Here is a 14366-nt window from a genome sequence, read left to right on the forward strand (position 1 = left end):
AATATAACCCTTCAGAAAGGAAAAGATGATGTACAATGAGAAATATCACCCGTCTTGGCTTCAGACTCTTCTATAGTAACATTCCATGTCTGAGGACAGTGAAAAGATGCCTATGAAGTGCTGAGGGAAAGAAAGTGATGCAACAATTTTATGCTCAGCAAAGTGGCCTACTGCATGTAAGTGCCAGAGAGAACACAGCACCCGTGAGCCCTTCTTGTAAAATTACCAGCCAGTGAAAACCAGCCAGCTGACAGATGACTCAAAATAATGACCTCAGGGAAGAAGTCATGGACAAAAGACTAATAAAAAACCTTGTATCTATTTAATTATGGAATTCAACATGATGCTTATGGTTATAGGCAGAATTCAAATGTTATAAGCTTTGACAACATATGATTAATAAAGTAATATTTCAAAACTTGGTGGTCAGGGGGCTTCCCTGGTGGTGCAGTGGTTAAGAATCCGCCTGCCAATGCAGGGGACATGGGTTCGAGCCCTGGTCTGGGAAGATCCCACATGCCGCGGATGATCTAAGCCTGTGCTCCACAACTACTGAGCCTGCACTCTGGAGCCCGCAAGCCACAACTACTGAGCCCATGTGCCACAACTACTGAAGGCTGCATGCCTAGAGCCTGTGCTCCGCAAGAAGAGAAACCACTGCAATGAGAAGCCTGCGCACCGCAACGAAGAGTAGCCCCCGCTCGCCGCAACTAGAGGAAGCCCGCACACAGCAACGAAGACCCAACGCAGCCAAAAATAAAACAAATAAAATAAATAAATTTATAAAAAAAAAAAAATTGGTGGTCAGGAGAAGGGAAGATGGCAATCTCTAAGTGCATTTTAATACCAGCATATCTCAGATATATTGGGGATTCAGTTCAGACCACTGTAATAAAGTGAATATCATAATAGAGTGGGTCACACAAAATTTTTGGTTTCCCAGCGCATATAAAACTTATTTATACATTATACTGTAGTCTATTAAGTGTGCAAAAACATTATGTCTAAAAAAACAATATTTGTACTTTAATTTTAAAAATATTTTATTGCTAAAAAATGCTAACCATCATCTAAGCCTCCAACAAGAGTCATAATCTTTCTGCAAGAGTAACATCAAAGATCACTGATCACAGATCACCATAGCAAATATAATAATAATGAAAAAGCTTGAAGTATTGCAAGAATTATCAAAATGTGACACAGAGACACAAAGTAAGCAAATGTTGGAAAAATGGTGGTGATAGACTTGCCTGACGCAGGGTTGCCACAAAACTCCAATTTGTAAAAATCAAAATATCTGAGAGGTACAGTAAAGTGAAGTGCAACAAAACGAGGCATGCCTGTAGTTTTTTCTTAACTAGTATTTTTTTTTAATAAATTTATTTATTTTTATTTATTTATTTTTGGCTGCATTGGGTCTTCGTTGCTGCGTGCGGGTTTTCTCTAGTTGCGGTGCACAGGGCTTCTCATTGTGGAGGCTTCTCTTGTTGGGGAGCATGGACTCTAGGTGCGTGGGCTTCAGTAGTTGTGGCTCACGGGCTCTAGAGCGCAGCTCAGTAGTTGTGGCGCACGGGCTTAGTTGCTCCGCGGCATGTGAGATCTTCCCGGACCAGGGCCCGAACCTGTGTTCCCTTCATTGGCTGGCAGATTCTTAACCACTGCACCACCAGGGAAGCCCTTAACTAGTAATTTTTAAAAGAAATTTTAAAAGTAAATTTTAAGAGAGGAAGATCCTTCATTTTAAGGGAAATGATGACTGAATTTCATCAAGTGGTATGATGTGTCCTATTGGATTTGAATAAATATTACTTTTAATTGGATTATTTGTATCACTATTTTATTTAGAGAAAAAAATTAGGTATGGTACCCCCCCCCAATCAGCATATGCTTATTAAGTATGCATTTATATAATAAATTTTGTCTCCTTTAATTTAATATAATTAATTGCATTAGTAATTTTTGCTATTGAGCTGTCTTCACACTCCTTGAGTAAATTCAGCTTGAATCATGGTATATTCTTTGATGAATTGTTCAATTCTGTTAACTAACAATCATTCAGAATTTTTATATTTATATTCTTAAATATATGTACAGGGGTAGGGGGAAGGTTGTACTAGCTTATCAAGTAAACACCAGCCTCATAAACCTTATTAGAGATTTTTGTCTTTTTCCAAATTTTAAAATGGTTTAAATAACAGTATACTTATCTAATTTTTAAACATTAGCCTTTTTATGGTATTCTTACATTATCTTCCAAATCCTTCTATAGTTATTATCTGCTCAGGTTTTCTATTTTTACTTAAGTTAGTTTTGTTTACTCAATAATCACCCAGTTCCTTTTGGCTAGAATATCATTCAGTGCCTCTTGGTCTTCAAATTTATTGCCACAGAATTGCAAGTAATATATTCCCTCACAGTTCTCTTAATCTCTTCCAAATCTTTTGTTATATTTCCTTTCCTCCATCCCAACCTAACACATCAAGATGGAATCTTCAGAATTCTTTTACTGCCCCACTCCACACACACCCACATATAAGACCTTTAGAACACTGATTCCTTAATTCCTGGGTCTCGCTGATCTACAACAGAGGTGCAGTTTATTCAGTTTAGATTTTTAAGTCATAAAATTGCACACAGGCAAAATTATCTTTGATTATCCTTGACTACAAGATGAAATTATTGTTTTGATTTTACAAGCCATGCTGCTTAAATAATATGTATCTTTAAACACTAGAATCATTGAGCATGAAGACACACACTGTCAGAGGCATGTGGGAAATGCCACTGAGTGAAGAAATATATCTTCCATTTCACACTCATTCAGGGGTATCTGCTTATTAAATGAAACGAAGGATGAAATTGGTAGCAGTATTTAAATCTCTCTCTGTCTTTCCCTCCCCCTCTACCTACCCACTACTTCCACACCAGATAATTTAGCTCAAGGCAATTATTAGGTTTTTCCATAGTAGAATAAATATATCATCTATTTCAACCTTAAGACTTAAAAATATATAGTCACAGCATCACCTTCAATTTATTACCTATCACTTTTTCTTCTTGAGATGTTGAGCTCTTCTTCGATTTTCCTTTAGTTAGGACACAGATTTGAGGATCATTTTTCAGATAAAGGATAAAGTGGTATACACTCTGAACTCCCAAATTTTTGGAAATTTTTCTTTCCTTTGTCTGGTTAGACAGATGCTATCTTGGCTGGGTATATGATCCTTGAACTGTAATCTCTCAGTCATCTATTAAAGTAATCCCACTGTTTTCTAGAATCCAATGTTGCAAATGATACACTCAGTGCTGGAAAGCTGCTATTTTCTTTCTAGTTTATCTATTCTCTGGAAACTTCTAAGATTTCCTTTTTATTCTTGAAATTCTGGAAAGCCAACAAGATAGGTCTTGGTGTATGACTTTGTAATTCTTTCTGGTTCGCAGGAGGGTTTTCCAATCAGCAGACTCAAATCCATTTTCAGCCCAGTCAATTTTTTTTAAATTATGAAATTATTACCACTCTATTTCTTCGTTTTTCTCCCTACAGAACTTAGTATTTATATGCATGTTTTTAGAATATGTTCTCTAAGATTCTTATCTTTTGTTTAATGATATTCATCACTGTGTAATTTCCTTTTGTGTTGTTAGAACTTTCTACCACTTGATCTTCAGGAAAAAAATCTTGTTTCTCATCAGTGACTCTCCACTTTAGTAGGCGTAGAAAGGTTTTTTTGACAGTGATCCGAATTGCAACTACTGATTTGTTAAAACTGTCTCTGATCCTCCCACTGATTCTGCCACAAAGGGAGTCATTTATTCTTCCTCTCAGTAACCGGGTCTCCTTAATTAAGTTGTTATTATTGTTTGCTTACAGGTTTATGTCCCAATGGCACTTGTACAGTGATGAAGTGTTCATCATTGCTCTTTACCAGGTTAGAGCCACAGTCCAGAGAAAGTATGGCATTTTGTACTTGATGGCTGACCGTGGAGGTATTGATAGTTGTTAATACTTTGATGACATACAAAGGAGCAATTTGGCTTCCAGTATCCTCCCCGTGTAAGCAACAGCTCTGTCCAAGTCCTAGAATCAGGAGCAATTCAGCTACAGTGCAGTTTGTCTCCACGCTCACAGGGATTCCAGGTTTGGGAACACACAGGAAAAAGGCAGGTACTGCTACTCCCTGAGCAAATGTAGGTGTTTCTTTAGTGACCCTATCAAGACCCAGGAAAGCCAGGTCTTCCTCCCAGGCCTCATGCTTTTCCACTGCCATCAATCTCTGGACAAGTAATACCTATACCTCTGTTGGTTATTAGATACTTACTAAATATTTGTTAAATGAATTACTTAGTATCACATGATTTGGCAATGGGCAATGATCATGGTCTCCTTGCTCTTGGTCAAGTGACCTTCCTTCTATAAGCTGTTTCATCTTGATACTATACTGTTGTCCTCATGGTTAAGGTGGTTAAACTAACTCTGCTTGCCATGCTGTGGTCTTTCTCTATACATGTGTTCACATAACGTCCATGTGTGACTCTGATTGATTTGCAGAGTCACCTCGGGAAATAGGCTTCAGCCTTCTTGTACCTCAGTTTCTCTAAAAATAAAATGAGTATAAAATGACATAAAGTCGTTGATTTTATAAAAGTGTAAAATGTCATTACTTTAATACTAGGTTTTGTGATTGTTAAAAATATAATAACACTCTGTACTCCTTTAGTGCCTTTCATCTGAAAATGTCAAAGTGTTTCATAACCTCTTACTAATTAATGAAGCACCATTGTAAGGTAGGGACAGTATTATTATCTCTATTTAATGGATTGGAAACAGGAGTTCACTGGATTATAGACTGAAGGACAGACTCCAGTCAGGGCAATGACAGAGCAAGAGCAAAAGTAACTTTATCTGGGCTTTGTTCTTAAGGACACCCAGTCCATTGAAGGGCCTCTCTATTCATGACAAATAAGTATACACTGTAAAATTTTTATTTTGCCCTCAAGGCAGAAGAAAATACTTCCCACTCATTCTTCCCTTCTTCTGAATATAACCTTGACCTAAGGGAGAGAAGTGGTAGTGCCTTCTCATTTGTCTGTATCTCAGGGATACAAATCTCCCAAAGGCAGATGGGAAGACCATGGAGAAGATGCTCACAGATTTTTCAGCAGTTTTTATAGACACAGTTTGGGTAAAAGTTGATTGTAAAGCAACATATATTAGTAATATATAAATTTTTAATAATGAAAATGCTTTCATACATTCATTGAGTCAATAAATGTTTATTAAGCATCTACTGTGTGTCAGACACTGTTCTCAACAATAGGGATACAGCAGTAAATAACAGTTGTTACTCTCAAAAATCTTACATTTCAAAGGGAATAGAAGTGAAAAGAGACAATAAGCAAAGAACTACATATATGGTAGGGAAAGTGAAAAAGAAAAGTAAAACAAGGTAGAGAAATGAAGAAAAATGGAGAGTCCATGCTATTTTATATAGATGCCAGAGAGTTGGCTTTTAAACAGAGGCATAAAGGAAGTAGAGGGGTCAAGCTATGAATAAATGAGGGGAGATTTTTCTGGCAAAAGGAACAAGGGCAAAGGTCTTGTGGAAAGAGTGTGTTTGGCATATTCCAAGATCAACAAAGAAGCCAGAGTGGCTGGAGAAAAGTAGACAAGGTGAAGAGCAAGATGAGATTAGAAGGTGGGGGCAAAGGATGGAGTAGCACTCAGATCATACAAGGCCTTGTTGGCCATGGGAAGGGTTTCCACTTTTATTCCAAGTGATCAGTGAAGCAATTGGATGGTTTGGAGCAGAGGAGTGTCATGATCTGACCTACATGTTTAAAAAGTCACTCTAGTTGCCATATGGAGAATAGACCACAAGGATGGAAGCAAGAGGTTGTTGCAATACTGTAGAATTGAACCAGAGTGTGGCAGTGAGACTCCAGCTGGCTATATGAGTCTTGAATGCAGGGAGGAGGGCCAGGCTGGGCGTATGAATGTGGACTGGATGAGATCACCAAGCAAATGAATGTAGAGGGGAGGAGAAGGATCACCAGGCTGAGCCTCAGCACTTCTCTGTATGTAAGTGGGAAATTGAGGGAGATGCCACAAAGAAGACTCAGAAGTGACCAGGGAGGTAGGAGATGAACCAATAGAGCGGTGTCCTGGAGGCCAAATGAAAAAAAAAATGTTTCAAAGAAGAGAGAATCACTAACTGCTGCTGCTGGGCAAAATAAGGCCTGAAAAATTTCAAGAGAATAATGAGAATAAAAGTCTGACTGTAGTATGATAAATTTTCTTTACAGAAATTTCTTTTATCCCTCTCTCTGACTCAATTCTATAGTGCTTAGGTCTCTTTCTTATCAGAGAAACTTTCTCCAACCCTGAGCAGCTCTGACTTACCTTCAACTCCTAATGCTTGTGTTTTCTTGTTGTTTTTTGGTTTTGTCTTGCCTATTGGTTAGTAAAATATTATTTCACATTTCATTCATCATTCATTCAACAAATACTTATTCAGTGCCTGAAAAACACTTTCTTGGAGAGTTGTAATGATTTTTACAGATAGTATTTGAAAATTACTGGGAGATAATGGATATTGAAGAAAAATCTTATTATTTTGGTAATATTATTGTTCTGGTGCAATATTTATTCCCATTACAGATCTAAACTGCTGCAAGCATAACTTGTTGCAATAAAGTGGCTACAGAATACTCTGGGGTTAACCAAAATTTGGATAGCAAAAAATCCAGATAGGCCACAAACCTTCTCCCTTTATATGCAGCTCAATATAGGCTTGCATATTATAAAATATGTGTTAGATTTTATCCAGAAAATGGTCTGGATAAAAGAGAGGCAGAGATAAAACTGACCCATTTTCCAATAGTATGGGGAATCAGACACTGACACCAGCCCTTCTGATGAATAAAATATTTTTAAAATCTTTTGAAATATATTTAGCCAGCTGGCAAGAAATCAAGGAATCTCTAGAGAGCAAATGTGAAGCAAAAGCAAGAACCCAAAGAGGTAAGTGGATTTTCACCCTGTCCTAGCTCAGACTCCCTAGAAGCAGAACCTGAAGCAGGAACTCAGATGCATGGATGTAGTCTCATCTAAAGTCTAGCCTTGGTCTGGATGCAGGGAGCAGAGAGGGCAAGAGAGGTGGGGCATACATTTCACTGCAGTATTGTTCCTCTCAAGGCAAGTGGACCAGATTTCTGAACCACTGTATTAGTCAGTTATTGTCTATGGGCTGATAGAGGCAACCTCATGAGGGAATCAGCTCCCATCAGCCCTAACTGGGACAGTTCTTCAGAAAAGAGAGGGAGCTGTGAACTTTTAGCAGCCAACTCACATCAGCTGTGGGATGAAAGCACCAGCCCAGTAAAAGGGTCTAAGGAGGGGACTCTCTGAATCATCACAAGACTATTACATCCCACCACTTGCATCACTGAGATGCATTTTCTTCTCACATCAAGTTCACTCCAGCTGGTTACAATGTCTCCAGGGTACTATGATGTTAACTCCTGGGAAAACTTAGGAGGCAAGTATTATTGGAATGAATAGAGTTCCCACTGCTGCAGTTGATCTCTGAGAGAAGACTGATGCCTATCTTCTAGCTTTCCATCAATCCAGGATAGCACATCTGCAGTCTAATGACTTGCCTAATGGGGTGACCCAGATTCTTATCCCTGAGGGGTTGAACCCCTGGTTATCATGGTCTCATCAGGCCATGATTGCTTTACATGCCCATATACAACTAAAATGGGGCACAAAGATACCAAAAATGACCCAGTTCACCGTTGTACTAGATATGTCCTACCAGCCACAACACATAACAGCAGTCATACCTCCTCATGAAGATCAGGATCAATTACATCTGCCAGTACATCTCCTTTCTGTGCCTGCTCTTCTACAGGCACAGGGAACTCAAAATGACCACATGGCAGCTGCATCTTTAAATTTAGGCAGACTCTTAACTCTATACCTTGAGCACTACTATCCCCACTACTAGCCAAGACCTCTAAACCCACTGAACCTAAACTTCTGGGGACAGGAAACACAACTTTCCCCTAAGTAGCTCACTGGGAGGGATAGCACGTGGGGCCACTTCTATTTTCACCCCTTGATTTCTGAAACTATTTATTCTACCTATTGCGGACACATCAATAAATAGTAGTTGTTGGTTTAAGGAGTGTACTGTATCTTAAAGGACAGCCCCATAGTGGATGTCTTGGTGCCCCAGCCAGATCTTGGCTGATAACAAATCACATCTGCCCCGTCACTAGAAAATAGCCCTCAGCCAATGGAGCCACTTGGCCCAGGAAGCTCTGTATACCTCCATTCTGGGGACGAGGAGGGAGTAGATTTTAGCCAATGAGTGACTGACACAAGGTACAAAAGGTCATCACCCTTATTCAATATAGAACTAACCCTATGGTACAATGTGTGCTCCAGATCTTCTCGATGGGATTAGATTGAAACTAGTCTCCAGTTGAAACCAGAGTCATACTTAGCTTTTCCCCTCTACCCTATCCAGCTTCAATCGGGGCCTTTCTTCTGAGAATACTCCCTAAATAAATCACTTGAACTGGAGTTTCTTTTTCATGTTTTACCTCTAGGGAACTGGACCAAAGCTAGCACTTCACCCTTGCAAAGCAGCATTTCTATGCATACAATAGATGTGATATTAAGAAGCCAAACCACCATCTGAAAAGCACTGAAGAACACCACTGCCATGAAGAACTATGGAAACAGTAAATAGGTGGGTAACTATACGAGATTACTTTTTCTTTTTAAAAATTCTTTCAAAGTTAAATATTTAAAATAAAAATTAATATTAATGTATTATGGGGTTTATAATATATGTAGAAGTAAATATATCACATCAATATCCCAAAGAATGGAGGAAAGGTAATTGGAATTATACTGTTGTGAGGTTTTTACATTATATATGGTGCAATAATATTAATTCAAATAGACTGATAAGTTAAAGACCTATTGTAATCTCTAAAGCAACCACTAAAAAATAATACCAAGAGCTATAGCTAAAATCTATCAGAAGAGCTAGAATGAAATCCTAGAAAGAAAATGATTGTCAGACTAGTTGAAAGCCTAAGACTCAATTGATATTGTTTGAAAAAGACGCATTTTAAGTATAAAGACACACACAAGTTGAAAGTAAAAGGATGTAAATAAACATACCATTCAATCACTAAGACTAAGAAATTTAATGTGACTAAATTATTTCAATAAAAGAAGTATAACCAGAGAAAGGGGGTAATTTTATAATGATAAAAAGATGTATTCATCAGGAAGACATAATTCTAAATGTGTACTCATCTAATTACAGAGCTTAAAAATAAATGAGGCCGCCCGGGGGCGGTGGCGGCGGCGGCCTGGGGAGGCGGCGGCCTGGCTCGGCCTGGCGTGGCCTGTCAGGGCGCGGGCGGCGGCGGCTCCAGCACCATGTCCCTGCAGTACGGGGCGGAGGAGACGCCCCTCGCCGGCAGTTCCCAAAGGACTTCGGCTACGGCGTGGAGGAGGAAGAAGAGGAGGCGGCAGCCGCGGGCGGCGGGGTTGGGGCGGGGGCCGGCGGAGGCTGTGGCCCGGGGGGCGCTGACAGCTCCAAGCCTAGGATTCTGCTCATGGGGCTCAGGCGCAGCGGCAAGTCCTCCATCCAGAAGGTGGTGTTTCATAAAATGTCACCCAATGAGACCCTCTTTTTGGAAAGTACCAACAAGATTTACAAAGATGACATTTCAAATAGCTCCTTTGTGAATTTCCAAATATGGGATTTTCCTGGGCAAATGGACTTTTTCGACCCTACTTTTGACTACGAGATGATCTTCAGGGGAACAGGAGCTTTGATATATGTCATTGATGCACAGGATGACTACATGGAGGCTTTAACAAGACTTCACATTACTGTTTCTAAAGCCTACAAACTTAACCCAGACATGAATTTTGAGGTTTTTATTCACAAAGTTGATGGTCTGTCTGATGATCACAAAATAGAAACACAAAGGGACATTCATCAAAGGGCCAATGATGACCTTGCAGATGCTGGGCTAGAAAAACTCCACCTTAGCTTTTATTTGACTAGTATCTATGACCATTCAATATTTGAAGCCTTTAGTAAGGTGGTGAAGAAACTTATCCCACAACTACCGACCTTGGAAAATCTATTAAATATCTTTATATCAAATTCAGGTATTGAAAAAGCTTTTCTCTTCGATGTTGTCAGCAAAATCTACATTGCAACAGACAGTTCTCCTGTGGATATGCAGTCGTATGAACTTTGCTGTGACATGATTGATGTTGTAATTGATGTGTCTTGTATATACGGGTTAAAGGAAGATGGAAGTGGAAGTGCTTACGACAAAGAATCTATGGCCATCATCAAGCTGAATAACACAACGGTCCTGTATTTAAAGGAGGTGACTAAGTTTTTGGCACTGGTCTGCATCCTTAGGGAAGAAAGTTTTGAACGAAAAGGTTTAATAGACTACAACTTCCATTGTTTCCGAAAAGCTATTCATGAGGTTTTTGAGGTGGGTGTGACTTCTCACAGGAGCTGTGGTCACCAGACCAGTGCCCCCAGCCTGAAAGCATTGACACACAACGGCACGCCACGAAATGCCATCTAGCCTGAATGCCGGTGGTCGGGGTCTGTGCCAGCTTATTCTTCACTCCAGGGTCAGATGCCACGTGCTACAGGACATGGAAGTTGCCGCTTGTGGGAATCTGGTGCCTGTTGCACTAGAGACAAGGGGTAGAGTTTCTCATTTGGATGAAAACCCCTTCAACCAGTGGTGTGCAACTGAAGCTACTATTTCTTTTTTTTTTAAAAATGGCAAAAAAGAATTCTATAGACCACAGACCTCAAGTGTCTTTCTCCTCTTGGGGGTCCTACTTTAAGTAGTTGGGATATTTTGGACCTGGAGATAACATCACTTACCCATCCTTACCAGAGAATGTTGCTGTCAATTACCAGTTGAAAATAATAGAAAGAACTGAGTTTTTATATGCTTCGCTTAGATTTTCATTTGAGTAGTCTCTGAAAATCCTGCCTTGCTTAAGTTCTAACACTGCCTCTCAGATTTCAATTTTGGACCTTGCACACCTCAGACCTTCTAAATGCATTTGCTTGCTAACTCAGAAGACACATGGTCTGACTGCAGCAAAGGACATTCCTGTATTTGTTTCTGAAGAAATGAGAAAATTTTATGCTGCATCAAGTCGAGAGCAAGGCTCAACAGTGGCCGCTGCATTAGTTCCCTCGGAAGTGTTGAAGAACAAACTTTAAAACAGAAGAAAATTTTTGCACCTGTGTTTTGGGTACCAGATATCTGGGTTCTTGCTCCCACGTTAGATAAATGATTCTGATCACTGTAACAAAGGGAATTAAAAAGAAATTTGTTTTCCCTGCAATCTCCTCCTCTTAGGAGGGAAACTCATTATGTCACTGAATTATGTAGCTCACTTTTCTTTAAACTTGATACCAGCCCCCACATTCCTTTTATTCTGAGCTATCGAGATCCTTTAAGAATTGCTGTTTTGTTGATCCTGAATGACCCTAAGGCGCTGGTGGACTGCCCACTGGGAGTTGAAGAGAGCACATGGCACCACGACGTGTCGTTAAACATACTTCGTCTTCAGTATTCTGACGCCAAGTATCAACTGTGGTACTTTCTTCACCTAGGATATTAATTCATAATTGTTTCTTTTTGTTGCAGGTTGATACCCTTTTCCATTGACTTAAACTTACACGTTATTTTTACTCCACATGCCCAGTAGTCATATATTCCAAAGCCACTGGACCACTTGAGTACCTAAGTGCCACTGTTTAATGAAATATGTATATTCAGGTCTGTAAACCTAACCGTGTGACTTGGAGTGCTTCCTGCAGACGATTCTGACTGTTGAGTATTTACATGGACCATGGTGATATCCAAAAAAAAAAAATGCTTTTATATTTATAGATTATTTCATTGAACTATATAAAATGGGTATCAATAAATGTATTTACTCCAGAAAAATAAATAAAATAAATAAATAAATAAAAATAAATGAGGCCAAAAAGGACAGAACTAATGGGAAAATAGAAATTAACAATGATAGGTGGAGATTTTAACACCCCTCTCAAAATAATTGATAGAATAACTAGCCAAAACTATTAGTAAGGATATAAAAGACTTGACCGGTATGCTAAAGGGCACGTCAATACATATCCTGCAGACATTAAATAATAATACATAGATGTTATGAACATCTTTATACCAATAAATTTAATAACTTAAATTTGGAAAATGTTTGTAAAATGGAAACATTCCTTGAATAATAAAACTTTCCAAAACTGACAGAAGTAAAAATAAAAAATCTGTATAGCCCTATACCTATTCAAGAAATTGATGTAATTAAACAACTTCTGAAAAAGAAAACTCTAGGTTTAGATGGCTTCAGTGTTGAAGTCTATCAAATATCTAAGGAAGAAATATCAATCTTTGCAAGATCTTTTTAAAAACAGAGGAGGTAGATGCTTCCCAATTTGTTTTATGAGGGCAGCAAAACTTGACAAAGAAATTATCAGAAAAAAATAGAGAGACCAATATCTCTCATAAATGTAGACACAAAAAACCTTACAGATTATCAGCAAATTAAATCTACTAGTACACAAAGAGGAGAATACATCATGACCAAATAGAATTGATTCCAAGAAATTTTGAGAAAAAATTTACATGATTATTTCAATAACACAGAAAGTCATTTGATATAGTACAGCAGCCATTTATGCTAAAAACCCTTGGTAAACTAAAAAGAGAAGGGAATTTCCTCAACTTGATAAAGGGCATCTTTGAATAACCTACACTAAATATCATATTTAATAGTGATTATTCCCCCTGAGATTGGGAAAAGCAAAAATGTTTGAACTCACCACTTCTATTTAACATTGTACTGGAGATTGTTGCCCATTATAAACCAAGAAAAAGAAGAAAAAGCATCCAAACTTGCAAAGGAAGATATATAACTATTTGCAGACATCATTGTTCGTGTAGATAATCCTAAGAAATTTACCAAAAATCCATTAGAATTAAAATAATAAATTTAGCTAAGTTACAGTATACAAAATATAGAAAAATACAGAAAGATCAATTGGAAAATACAATGTAAAAATATGTTTTACAGTAGCAATAAAAACATAAAATAGTTGGGAATATGTCAAACAAAAGATGTGCAAGTTTTCTACATTAAAAAGGTAAAACATTCCAGGGAGAATTTCAAAAAGACCTAAATAAATGGAAAGTTATGCTATGTTCATGGGCTGGAAGACTTGATGCTATTAAGATATCAATTATCCTTAAAGGAATGTATAGGTAGAATGAAATACCAATTAAAATTCCAACAGGTTTTTATTAATTTATTATTTTTTTTATTGGGGTATAGTTGTTTTCCAGCAGGTTTTTTTTTTTAGAGAAATCAGCAAGCTGATCCTACAATGATTATGAAAATATAAAGCACTTAAATTAGTCCTTATATTAAAAAAAAACAACATTTTCTGAAAAAGAGTAACAAAATTGGAGGACCTATGCTACCTCATTTCAAAGTATACTATAAAGTTGTATTTGTCAAGAAAATGTGGTAATAGTGTAAAGACAGACAAATAGATAAATGAAAGAATAGAGAGTCCAAAAACAGACAAACATTTATATGGTCAACTGATCTTTTCTATAAAGTAGCAAGGTAATTCAATGAGAGAAGGATAATTTCTTTAGTAAATTATGCTGGAAAAAATGAAATACATAGAAAAAACAAAAACAAAGCTCAATTTCTACCATACATAAAAGTTAATTCCGGATGTATCATTGACCTAAATATAAAGCTAACACTATAAAATTTCTAGATGAAAACATAGAAGAATATCTTTACAATATTGGGGTGAGCAAAGATTTCTTAGGACATAAAAAGCTCTAACCATAAAAGAAAAAAATAAATACTCTATCAAAATTAAACTTGTGTTTCTAAAAAGACATCATTAAGACAATAAAAAGGCTGAAATAATAATTCACTTTATATATTCAGATTAGATAAAGAACTCCTTCAACTCAGTAATAAAAATTCAAACCAACAAAAAAAAGTGCCAGACTTGAAAAGACACTTTAAAAAAAAGAAGATATAGGAATTTCCAAAATATACATGAGAAGATACTCCACATCATTAGTTTTTAAGAAATTACAAATTAAAACCATAATAAGATATCACTTCACACTAACTAGAACGACCGAAATTTAAAATAATAATACCAAGTGTTGAGGATGTGGAATAAATAGGTCTCTCATACATTGCTGGTGGGAGTGTAAAATGAAATGGC

General features: G+C 37.6%; 1 pseudogene; it reads left to right on the forward strand.

Annotated features, from left to right (window-relative positions):
• The first annotated feature begins 9378 nt into the window (after positions 1–9378).
• On the forward strand, positions 9379–11416 carry LOC133100778 (ras-related GTP-binding protein C-like; annotated as a pseudogene).
• Positions 11417–14366: the final 2950 nt, after the last annotated feature.

The sequence above is a fragment of the Eubalaena glacialis genome, chromosome 11, assembly GCF_028564815.1.
Source record: "Eubalaena glacialis isolate mEubGla1 chromosome 11, mEubGla1.1.hap2.+ XY, whole genome shotgun sequence".
NCBI classification, from domain to species: domain Eukaryota; kingdom Metazoa; phylum Chordata; class Mammalia; order Artiodactyla; family Balaenidae; genus Eubalaena; species Eubalaena glacialis.